Source organism: Rhineura floridana, chromosome 7 (genome assembly GCF_030035675.1).
Source record: "Rhineura floridana isolate rRhiFlo1 chromosome 7, rRhiFlo1.hap2, whole genome shotgun sequence".
NCBI classification, from domain to species: Eukaryota; Metazoa; Chordata; class Lepidosauria; order Squamata; family Rhineuridae; genus Rhineura; species Rhineura floridana.
In genome coordinates, this window is record NC_084486.1 from 139,573,601 (window position 1) to 139,586,666 (window position 13,066).

Here is a 13,066-nt window from a genome sequence, read left to right on the forward strand (position 1 = left end):
TGGAAGGTCAGGACAGAAATATTTTAAATCAATAAATAATAAATAATAAACATGTTACCCTGCAACTGAGAGGGCTGCACTGGTTGCTGATTTGCTACATGTTCAAGGTATTTGTGTTAATTCACAAAGCCCTAAACAGCTTGGGCCCAAAGTACCTTATGGACTGTCTGATCCTTTATGCTCCCCTTCAATCACTGAGATCCTCTGATGGGGCACTTCTGGTGGTTCCCCATGCCTCTCAGGTGCGGTTGGCCACTACCAGGGACCAAGCGTTTAGTATGGTAGGCCCTGCCTTGTGGAACTCCCTACCAATAGAGGTTCAGCTGGAACGCTTCCTGCCTTCTATTAAAAGTTATCTGAAAATGGTATTTAGATTTTTGTTTAACCAGCCAGTATCTACTGATGTTTTATTGATGTTTTAAATAATTTTTTAAGTTTATGTATACTTTTACTGTTTTTATTTGTATGTAGTATACAGCCTAGATATATTTTATGAAAGTGTGGATTATAAATTATTTCAATGAATTTAAAAAATACATTTTAAAACAGATGACCATGACATTTAATTAATTCAATTATGAAGCATTGGACTTCTGATCTAGAATTTACCACAGGCTTGCTGTGTAAGGTAAACTTTCTGTCTTCAAACATAGGTATCTTGTGAGCATGGATGTTCTTATATCTCAGAAAGATTTTAAGCCAGAGCACTGTCAGCTATTAATCATCCCAGTGAAAGGTAGCTTCAGTTTTAACTTTTTTACCAGATTAACTTTCACCAGGTCAATTTTTCATCTGGTATAATTCATAAAGATGTTATATGAATTGGCAACATATAAATGCAGCTTGTCAACTGACCTATGAAATAAGGAAATCCAAAATACTATCAGAAGTGCATAGGCCTGTCGGCAATGCAGACTTACATTAACAATTTGTGTAATACCTTTCCATTGTAGATATGGTTTAATTAATTGATTGCCTGTTTTCTGTGGAAAGTTTGCAAGTTAATGACTTGTGGTGGGGGATGATAGCGGTTTATAAAATTATGCATGATATGAAGAACAAAGTAGAAAACTTTTTCTCCCTCAGGCTAGAATTCAGGAAAACTCAGTGTGGTTGGCATTAAATTCAAGCCAGACTAAAGAAAATATTTCCTGTCATACAACTGACTTATGGAATTCAGGGCCACAAAATGAGATGATGGCAAGTGGCATAATATGCAGGATGTCTGTCTATTCACTGTGCTGATTATATGGAACCTCCACAGTAAGAGGCAATATGCCTCTGCATGCCAATTACAGAGGGGGGTGGGACTGATAAAAAATAAGAGGGTTGTCTTCATGCCTTGTTGTGAATTTCCCAAAGCAGGGGTGGGCAGAAGGTAGATCTAGGTCTCCTCTAGGTGATTTGAAGTAAATCAGCAAGAAATTTTGTCTCCTAGTTATTTAACAATGACTCTTCTGCCCTAAATTATACTATTGAAATGAAGAAAGCTGGGTAGTGAATGTGGATAACCTAGACTAGACTTATGTGTGGAAGGACTGTGACCTTGGTTCAGTTCTAGTGAAATGGAAATGGACTGCCTTCAGGTCGATCCCAACTTATGGTGACCTTATGAATAGGGTTTTCATGGTAAACAGTATTCAGAGGGGTTTACCATTGCCCTCCTCTGAGGCTGAGAGGCAGTGACTGGCCCAAGGTCATCCTGTGAGCTTCATGGCTGTGTGGGGATTCGAACCCTGGTCTCCTAGGTCATAGTCCAACACTCTAACCACTACACCACACTGGCTCTCTTTTTCAGTTCTAGTACCCAGATCAAATTCTTGAACTCAGATTCTTTAGTGTACGTCTTTTGTGCCTGCCTCCTGTTGGCAGGTCTCAAGTTTCTGTGTTCTTTTTTTTAAGAGATCCTGGAAGCCTGAAATCTGCCCTCCTTTGTCTCAGAGACATCTAGTTGGCCAATATCCTAGAAATAGGATATTAGACCAGACAGGTACTAGTGCTTCATCTGCTGTCAGAATTTTTCCCATTTCCAAAGTGTAGCTTTTGAGTCAGCCCTGAATATTTGTTTTGTGTAGGCGGGGATACTAATAGTGGTGACTTCCAAAGTTTTACATCTGTGGATCTTCTCTAGGCACTCATACCATTGGAAGAAAGGCAATTCACAATTGGTGAGGGAGCCTTTTTTTGTCATCTGCAACTTGCCCCCTTGTGGAGGCTTGTCTGGCACCTAGTATCATTTAGTCACTAGGCAGAAATTTTTACAGCTTTTTCACAGTGCTAACTTTTATTATAAGTTTTTTATTGATTTTGATTGGAACAAAAAAGTGACCACTCTACTTATAAGCACATAATTAGACCCTTCCTCCCTCATCCATTCACCCTTTAGGCATGATCAGTAATAACTAGCACAGTCCTCCTCTTACATTCTTGTATTTCATTGTAAAAAAAATGAAGCTATAGTGTTTACAAATTCCAAGAAAGCATAATAATCTAGTAGATATCCGAGTAACTGGGTGTAGGTCTTATGAGAATGACATAGGAGAATGAAGGAGACAGCAGTCATCTTGTAATATGGTCACAACATCCATATTTGTAAGGATGCCATTGGCAATTTGTCTTTTAGTCCAGTTTCATTAGTGTAAGAAATAAACATACCAAGCGATATAGAAGGTATCAGGTTTTTCAATACCTTCAAAACTCATAAGTCATGAGTAATTTTTTCTGCAATAGCTAAGCACCAAACATTTATTAAATATTTTAATACTTTTAATATGTTTTAATTGATTGAAGTTCTATTCTGTGCTATGCTGTTTTTGTTATTACAGTTAGTTACTTGTACTATTTTACCATGATGCCACTGACAGCCAGGAATTCCATGCAGGTAAGTGCATGGAATTCCCTCCAGGTGAGTGTGCAGGCTGACAAAGGAAGGGCAGAGCGATCTGTCCGTCCTTTGCCAGCTTCCTAGGCTTCCATGGCTGTGGAGGAAGGGAAGAGGAAACACAGTAGAATGGCCATGGAAGAATCTGTGGCTCCGCTGCCAGCCCACTGCATTTATATTCTAGATGTGCACAAGGCAAAGCCTCTTCCTTCACATCCAGCATAGAAATCAAGGGCCCTGTTGAAGAAGGTAGGAAGTGCTCCATACGTCCTCTATCAGCCTGCTACATTTCTACTCTCGCTTAAATAAAAAAATACTACCCTTTTTTTACTCACAAAAGGGCTGTTTAATAGTAAAAAGGTGTTTTAAAAAATCAAGTTAGTAATTTTGATGTCTAGTAGGATTTGTGTTTGTGTATAAATTTACAATTTCTAGCTAGTTTTCACAAGTAGTAACACTTGCTAACAGAATTGCAGCTCATACTATTGCAGTTTTAATGTTTTATCCAGCACAGACAAATATAGAAGTCATCCTGACCAGCAGCATTACAGCTGAAGAAAACAGATAACGCCCACATGAAGAGGACAGATCTTACAAAATGAGACTGCAAAGTGCTTGGTAGTAAAAATATGGCTAATGTTTGAAGCTGAAGGAAGAGTGATGTATTTTTAGCAAGGATTGTGAAGGATGAGTGACTTTCATGATTTCAGTCTTTGCTATTCATTGGTCAATACACACTTGCTAATTTGCATTGAGCTTGTTGTACTCCAAAGTTTGCATCTTTCTTAGACATAAAGATCCAGGAACAGGAATATACTATTCAGGGCCAGGCCAGGCATAACTGGTCCCTTGGGCACCAGCTTGTCCCGCCCGCAACACCCGTAAGTACACCCCAGCTACTTCTCCAATTGCCTGATGTTAACCACTTGTGCTCTACACACACATGCATGCCATAAATCAAGATGGCGGCATGCACATGCCTGCTATCAACCAAGATGGCAGCAGGGGCATCAGCCCATTAGGGAAGCCTCTGACGCCATTTTGGTTGATGGTGGGCATGTGTGCGCAGCACAAACAGCACTCCCAGCAACAGGAGAGGTAGGTGGGGCATGTGTGCGTGCTTCAATAAGCCCGCACGGTCTGTGTGTATGTGGGTGCCAGGAGCTCCCTCTCTGCAATCTGTGGCAGTGTTGGGAATCCATGCTGCCGCAGATTGCACAATGGAAGCACTACCCTCCTACCCTAAGGAGGGGTTCTTCAGGGGCCCCTCTGGGCCACAGGGGCCTTCATCCAGGGCCTGACCTGACCGCCCTCTAGTGCTGGCCCTGGTACTATTTAAACTTGGCTGACTTGAATTGGTAATTATCCAGAAGAGATTATGATTAATTAGATATATTCATTAGCCACTGTCTTTTCCTTCAGTTTTTATAAAGGAAAACATTAATGATTTCTCAATTGGGGTGTAATTATGAAGTGTTCTATTTCCAAATTGCTAAGCCCTAGCTGATAGAAACGTTACATTCTGTTCAGTGTACTGTTACAGACTGAGAAATTTAATACACCTTGTGATGAGCTGTTTTAACTGATTTATTTATTAACAGTATTTGTATGCTGCCCAATAATTTGGATTCTCTGTAATAATAAAATTTAAAACCACAAAAATTAAAACAAGTGAAAAAATCAAAACAGAATAAAAAACCACAATGTGTATTAAAATAAATAAAAGCACCAAATAATTAATACAGCAGAACTGAAGGCGCTAAAAAGACTTGAGATTAAAATGACTGGAAATATAAAAAGGTCTTCACCTGGCTCCAAAAGATAATAATGTGGGCACCAGGCAAGCCTCTAAAGCGAGCCCATTCAACAATTGGAGTGCTACCACTGAAAATGCCTGCTGGTAGCCACCCATCACACCTCATTTGGTAGAGCACCCAAAGATTGTGTTAATGTCCAGGTAAGAATATGTGAGAAGAACCAATCCTTCAGGTAACTTGAGTCCAAGCTATTTAAGGCTTTAAATGTTAATACCAGCACTTTGAAGTGGGCGTGGCAATGGACTGGCAATGTCCAGGTGGAAAAACAATTACTGAAGTGCTAGATCAGTTCTTGAAAGCAGTGATGGGCTGGATGTGGACCAATAAATTGACGCTGAATCCTGAAGAGATGGAAGCATTATGCATTCCAAGTTCTTGAGTCTGGAAGATGGGAGACAGCCCATTCTGAGTGGGGTTCCACTACCTGGAAAGAGTAAGTCTATAGCTTGGAGGTGCTCCAGAATCAAACACTATTACTGGAGGCTCAGGTAGTCTCATAGGTAGAAGTGTCTTTTTTTCACTACAGCCAATTAGCCAGCTATGGCTCGTCTTGGACAGAGACGTCTTGGCCACTGTACTCCATGCTCTGGTAGACTCCAGAATGAATTAATGCAATGCACTCTATGAGGGGCTGCCCTTAAAGATGACTCAGAAACTTCAACTAGTCCAAAATGCAGCAGTTGGATTATTACAGCATTGGATTATGCAACAGTTAAACAGGTTGTTTATATGAGTTCGAAAGGGAACCTTATAACTCACATAAACCCTGTTTAATTGTTGCGATGATTGCCAGTTTGTTTCTGGGCCCAATTCAAGGTGTTTACATTAATGTAAATGCCTTAGGATGCTATATGTGAAAGTGTGCCTTCATCTGTACCAGCCTTCTCAACTATGAACCACAGCAGAGGGGGGCCTTTCGGTCATTCCACTGCCCTCAGAAGTTTGGGGTGTAGCAGCCCCTAAATTGTGAAACTCCACATAGGTGCATATAGCATCTTCATTGTACTGATTTTGCTGTTTGCTAAAGACACCTCTTTACCGTGACCTTCGTTAAGATATTTTGTCTAAGAAGTGGATGTGAGCAACCAACCTATAGTTGTTCACGTCTAATAACCATTTCTTTTAAAGAACATGGCCCCTCTTTCAAGGAGAAATTTGCAACCTCCTGGACTCAACCAGACATCCGCTCCCTGTTAGATGTAATAAGCAATGAAGGGCAAGGGTCAAACATACAGTTGGTTGACTGGACATAGCCAAGCATCTTGGCCACATCCTCAGGTCTCAGTAACAGAAAGTCCTTCAATAAAATAGGATCAGATGGAACTCTCCGTTAATAGACATGCATTAGCTACGGAGGATTCCACCATAACAATCTTAGGCCATATTGTAACAGGCCTATAATTTCCACTGAATGACATTGAGAAGATGCACTGGTAATGGAAAAAGGTTTCTTGGCCAACATAACTGCCACAGAATAGGCCTGATCATAAACTCTAACCCATATTCAGTTGAATTCAGCGTGCATTTTTATCCTGCATTCTAGCTGTCTCCCATCTTGCTTCAATACCCTTAGGTCAAGTGTATACTAAGAAATTATTGTAAACTGCCCAGAGAGCTTCGGCTATGGGGTGGTATATAAGTACAATAAATAAATAAACAAACAAACCAGGGAACTAGGAACCATATTTGGCTGACTTTGGTAGCCAGCCAGTATTTCTGATTACTGCTGACCACCAATATTCAGGTCTTCTGGAGGACGGATTTGTCTCTCACTTCATGCTGGGCTTTAGCTATACTTGAAAGCAGCAAGAATCCCCAAACTCAGCATAAAGTGAGCTATCCTTCCCTTATCCGTGTGTGTGTGTGTGAGTGTGTGTGTGTGAGAGAGAGAGAGAGAGAGAGAGATCTGCTTGCATGGAAAATTCAAGGAGAGGGAGGAGCTTCTTGCATCATGCTGGGCAACCAAGGGTGGGTAGTTGCTGTAAAAGGTTTTGTTGTCTCAGCTAACTATCTATTGATAAGTTTCTGGTGCCCTGTACTGAATTTGTGCCCCAAAGTACTCAAATATTATGTTGATGAACATACTGAACTGAGCAGTTATATTCATAATGCAAACAGGTCCTTCAATATCATAAATGCTGTAGAACTAAGATTAACAATACAAGGAAACTAAAATACAGAAGTTAACATTGTGCTTTTTTAATATTATTTTGGTTATATCAATGTACACAGTTCAAACATTAAAAGTTACACTCCATTGCCATTGAAGCTGTTGTCATTCATATTGATCTCAGTGGATCTGAGTTCTTTAAAATGGCCTTCAGTCCAATTTGTAAATGTAAATATGTAGACTGCGTAACTGGCTGTTCAGTGAAGGTGCAACTAGGAGCAAGATCTACTAAGCACCCATGGGTATTTCCTAGTAAATCTTTTTGAAGCTTTGAATAATTTTAGGAAGTTGATATGGAAAGATACAACAAAACCTAGTGCATCCATACTTCTACCCTATAATGCATATAGGATAAAGTGGCTCCACCCCTGTGTTTTATGTATGTGTACCACAGACACATTCTCAGAGCAGTTAAAGCTCCCCAGCCCATGTTTTTTCTGTTTGTCTGGAGGGAGGGGGACACTTAGCTGCTTTGCACATAGTGAAATATGCAAGTATAGAGAGGAGACAGGAGCACCTTTTCTCCTAAATTACAGTCCAAATCTTTAGAACCAGCCATGTCATTGGACTGTAGGGTTGTCAATATTTTAAGATGCTGCTAGTTTTACAGGCTGGAAGAGCAGAGAAGCAGCATGTGACGTCCTTCCCTGGGTCTCCCTGTCAGGTTCCCACCTGCTTGTGGCTACTGCCTTTCACTAGGCACCACCAGGGACACCACCAGTCAGGACTGTCCTTTATATGGTTTCTCACTCCACTCTACCACAGATCTCACTAGATCCCACTGCTAGGCAGCACCACCAGTCACTTCCTGTAACCCATACTCCCAGAGACCTTGCCTCAGTCTGTCTATAGCTTGTTACTTTGTGACTGTGTGCCTATGCTGTTCCCAACCCCTTTGTATCTTTATATATAAAGCATACAACTCTGGGTTGCTCTAGATACTTGACTTGTTACAATATCTCCCTTCACCACTGCCACCATTAGATACAGTTTCTGTTCAGCCTTAGTAATTACCTTGCCCTCCCTTCTGGTCTGTATATTCCCCAGCCAAGGATCAGGCCTTTGGTAAACCAAATAAGTATTTATTTACTAACAACAGGAAATAAGATTACTTTAGGAATGTTTCACAAGCGTATGGTTTCATATATGGTCACTCTTTATGTTTCTGTTCATATATATACTCTTTAAGTATCAGCCAAATACAATCCAAACTTCCCTCAGAACTCTGCCAACCAACCCTCACCAAATGACCTCACTCCAACCAACTCAACAACTTCTCCCCCCTTAACCGACTCCACCCATTTATACCTTCAGCCAGCCAGCCACTCAGCCAATCATCCTCCAGCATGCTTCAGCTTCTCACCCATGTACTCCCCCTTTGTCCCTCAGTCAATTACCATACATCACCTAATGGACCCGCACTTACCATATTTACAGATGCTTAACCTACAGGAACATCACACAGCACACCCAAGAATTAAGACTGCAAGCAGTGCCACTGTCACTATGCAACAGACTTGGAGAGCCACAAAAGCAAGCAGCCTAGAAACCCTGCCAGTTACTGTGCTGAATTCTGGAGTGACCAACATGCCTGAGGAGGAAATGAAAACATTTTGTTCTTTAGACTTTAAGGATTTGGGATTTCTAGGCTGAGAATTTGGCATGAGGGGACACTAGTTTCACATAGTCCAGTATCTTTGCCCTTGGGAAAGTGACTCATGTTCTTCTTAGGACTTGGCTTTTGGGGAAATGTTCTTGAATCCATTAACCACAAGCTGGTGTTGAAAAATACACTGATCACAGTTGAGGAAGAAGGGGGAGGCAAATATATGGGGATCTGTTTCCAAGCACTAGACAAGTCTAATTGAAATATGTTGCATGTGGGGAATAGTCATTCCCCGAAGGAGTTGAATGGGGGAAATTTTGTTATGAGATAACTCCTCATTACTGTTGTTGTTGAAAATGCAATGCCATTGTTATCCTAGGAGCTGTATGGACTATAAAAGTGACAGTTTACTTCCCCAAGGTGCTACACATTTTAGACAGGATTTGACAAGATTTTGGGGGGAGGGGATTTTTGCTGCAAAAGTGGTTTCAAAGAGGAGCTCAAAGAAGAAGGGGAGCAGCCTGATGAACAAAGAAGGCTATTCCAGGATGAGAGAGTTGCATGGCAGTTTTGAAGAGAGAGAAAAGAAGGAACAACCTGCATATATGATGAAAGGACATTCTTGATATACCTTGTTTACTTTGCAGCAGGAAGTTGCTTTGGCACAAGAGATGCAGACATTTTAGTAAAGCTTAAAAAGAAAGCAAACAGAATTTTAAATAAATATTTGGAATTAAATATACTGGCTGGTATCTTAAAGAGAAGCTTTAAGCTTAAGGAAGTTTACAGAAGGTAATTCTCCCATATGCTCCTCTCTCCTTCAAACACCCATGTCCCCCCAAAACGCCTCTCTGGGGGATTTTGGACCTCCTGAATAATATGGAATGATACATGAGGAACTGCTGGAGGGAAATAAGTTTATCTTCTGAATTTTGGAGAGTTCATCCCTCCGCAGTCCCTCATGTTATTTTCCACATTCTGAGGAGGATTCCACGCAGGGGTCCCAATTGGATTTTTTGAGCCCAGGACATTGTGGATGGATTGGGCCCTCCACCTTACTTGCAAAAGAGACACAGGTTTGCACAAAATATGCATATGGTTTCTGTTGCATGCAAATTTATCTTTTTTGTGTGTGGTGTAAAAGAGATCCAGAATGGTGGCATAAGATGTCTGAGAGACATAACATCAACAGGTGGAGCTTTTTCCCATAACTCTATATTCATACTAGAAAAAGCTGAATCTTAATAATTTCTTTCTACACAGCTGTTCAAGGCACAAGAATAAGAACATACGTTTCATGAATTGTAAACCAGTTCTGTAGGTTATGGGTAGGTAACATGATACCATCCAGATGTTCTGGACTACAGTTTTCATAAATCCCTGGCCATTGGCCATATTGACTGTGGATGATTTGGGGATACAGTCCAAAACATCTAGAGGACAAGTTGACTTTTCCTGCCCTTTATCAATTGATCCTAGCAGCAATACTACATTTGGTGCTAGACCAGGTGTGGTATGTCAGGGGGTGATGGGGGAGGTTAAAAGAGATTAAAGATTTATAGCTATCAAGGTTCAGATAAATTCAAGATTAAATTGCTAAAAGCAGTTCTGTTTTGTTTATTTGTGTTTCATAATAACTATAGTAATGTGAGCTGGTATAGCACAGTGGGGAGGAGAGCCTGGCTAGGAGTCCAGAGCCTGTGAGTTCAAATCCCCGCTCATGTCTCCTGGGCGTCAAGGGCCAGCTAAAGATCACCCCCACAGTGAGTGGCTCAGGGGCTATGTGCCCTGCCACCTGTGCAGCCATGGACAAGCTGATAGTCCCAAGGAGCCCAGTTGCCCCCCAGCTGGCAGTTGCGGAGAAGGAAGGGGCTGGCTTGTGCAGCTGTGGCAAGCTGAGCAGGCCCTAGCCAGCTGGGGAGATCTAGCCTCAGAGGAAGGCAATAGTACCTCTGAGTACCGCTTACCATGAAAACCCTATTCATAGGGTAGCCATAAGTCAGGATCGACTTGAAGGCAGTCCATTTCCATTTTTCATAATATAGTAGAGCCCTGCTTTGCAGCGCTCTGCTTTGCAGCGTTCCACCGATACAGCGGTTGTCAGTTGCAGAAAGGCCCCGCTCCTACGCCGCTTGTTCCACTTTTACAGCGTCTTTTGGGTGTCGTGCGCCATTTTAGACAATGTTAGTCAATGCATTCTGCTTTATGGCAGATTTTGCTTTACGGTGGCGGTCCGGAACGGAACCTGCCATGAGAGCGGAGCCCTACTGTAATGTTATAAGCAGTGGTCAAAACAGCCACCCTTCCTTCTCTGTCTGTCTCTCTGTGTCTTTTTTTTAAATCAAAAAGGATTTGAGCCTTTGACTTAATACATCATTTTAAGTGTTTATGCAAGCAGCAACAACCAACCCTACCCAAGAATTCCCTCCTTTCCCTGCATGGATGTGAAGGAATTAATTACCCTCCTGCATATGTTGATGCTACGAGCAATAGTCCCCCCCCCAACCTATATTTTCCTTTTTAAAAAAATACACAGCAAGAGACTGGATAGCAGCACTGGGATACATGGCAGTTTGCTCGGCTGGAGTAACACACTTTCTCATTGTCCACCATCCCCCCTGCAATAGTAATGTAGTAAGTGTGAGTTTAATTTGCATTAGCAGGGTAATTTTTAAATATTTATATGCTCGGGGGGAACCATTTCTGCATGCAATTAATCCTCGGTTATAAAGTCCATGAACTTCCTGTCTGTGCAGCTACCTTTTGCTTTTGGGTAAAAACACTACTGCCTAGCCACCACTACACTAAAATCCTGGATTTCTCATTATTTTCTTTGAGCGACAGTCACTTCTCTACCAGGTAAGATGAAAAGAAATGTTTCAAAATGAACCAGTGAGTCCCTTCTCATCTTCTGAGAAGGTATTTCTGGGGCATTTTGAAGGCATATTTGGGTCTTCCCTAGTGCTTATGTGACTCTGAATTTCTCTATAGTACTCATCAATCACAGTTCTGACTTCCCTTGTTGGCTAAAAACACTGAAAGGTGGGGGGAGGGTAATTTCTTCCAAAGCAGTTGCTTCATTTTGCTTCATAACTCGTAACTCTACTTTTTTTTAATGAAAGCTCAGACTCTGCACCCCCTGCTGTTTCTAGGTCTGGTACAGCAGTACCTTCTGTATGTCCCTTTTGGCAGTCCTAGCTCCACACCCCTCTGGAGAGACTTTTCAGGGAGGCATACTTTAACTTCCTTAAATTAAATTCTCTTAGCTTCCAAGCCACTGTGTTTACTAAGTTATTCAACCTAAGTGTAGGATGATGGAAGTAAACGAGTTTGTTTTCAGCTTTGGTTTGCACAGATTGCAATGCAACTTGAGTTTTTTCTTGTTTCAGATCTAATCCATCTTCGTGTTAAAGTTATTTTTGTGTGCAGTGGCACTATTTGTATATAAAGCAGCATAGCGTTTCAAAAGATGAGGGGAAAGCATAGTTGCTGTTTGCTTGCCTCAGTTAACCCTGAAAGAAGGATGTTGACTTCACCTTTCTTGTTGTACATCAACATATGCTAGACTGTGGATACTAACTAGGGATTTGTGATTTCATGTGGCAAAGCCAACCAAACTATTGTAAAGTTATTTGAAAGAATTCTGGGGCAAATGTTTGTTGGGTACAACTTCTCTTTTGCAGTAATCAAATTACTTTGCCCTCCACTTGAACCTATTATAGCATTGTCACTGCATTGGCATTTGTTGAATATCTCCCTACACTGAATCTCTTGGGCTACACTGATGGCATACGAACAACTGTGGCTTCTTCCCTTACTCCTGAATTTATGTAAGAAGCCTCCAGTACTATCATTGTCCAGGTTTCCATGAGGTGGGACTCTGGTGTAGTGAAGAAGTGCAATGTGGGATGCTTCCTCCATGACCCAAGGCTTCTTGCATTAGCCTGGCAACATGGGGAGGGGGGATCTGCAGTGATTCCCTTGCTATTGCCAGCCTTAAAGGTGCCTTAGAAGATAGCAACTCTTGCTTGCTGTAGTAATGAACAAGTCTACTTTATGAACAAAAGCTGCCTTAAGTTTTTTAAAATCTTAACTTAAACATTATTGTAAAATGTATTATATATCCTTGAACCTTTTATTTTAGTGAGCTTTATACTATGCATAACTTGATGGTATACCAGTGCTGAATTCCATCTAAAAGTAGTTGACCATCACTTTTTAAAAAATCAGCTCAAGGTAGTTAAGAGGAGATAGGGTAATGAGAAGGGTTTGCAAACTTTGGGGAGAAATAAAGGTGAGCAAAAGTGAGATTTCTTTCTGGATTCCTAGAGATGGAGGAATTGGTGGACCAACTTCATAAATAATATCTTCTGGGTTATCTTAGAATCAGTATTAAGGCTTTTATTGATAGTTTAGCGAGTACAGCTGTAGCTGACTGATAGGAGGGAGCAAATTTTAATCTATGGAGTTGAGATTCAAGGGCAAGTTTGTCTGTTTTTGAAGCTGCTCTGAGATGTTACTATAACACAAGATGAAGAAAAAAATAAGATGGCTTAGTCTAACAAGTGGTAGCTTTTGTTAATTCAGTTGTA

At 41.1% G+C, this 13,066-nt stretch overlaps 1 protein-coding gene across 1 annotated transcript in view; it reads left to right on the top strand.

The window, feature by feature from the left end:
* The window catches only part of PIK3CA (phosphatidylinositol-4,5-bisphosphate 3-kinase catalytic subunit alpha), a 61,263-nt gene that overhangs the window by 13,421 nt on the left and 34,776 nt on the right, over positions 1–13,066 (top strand). The window lies entirely within an intron of this gene.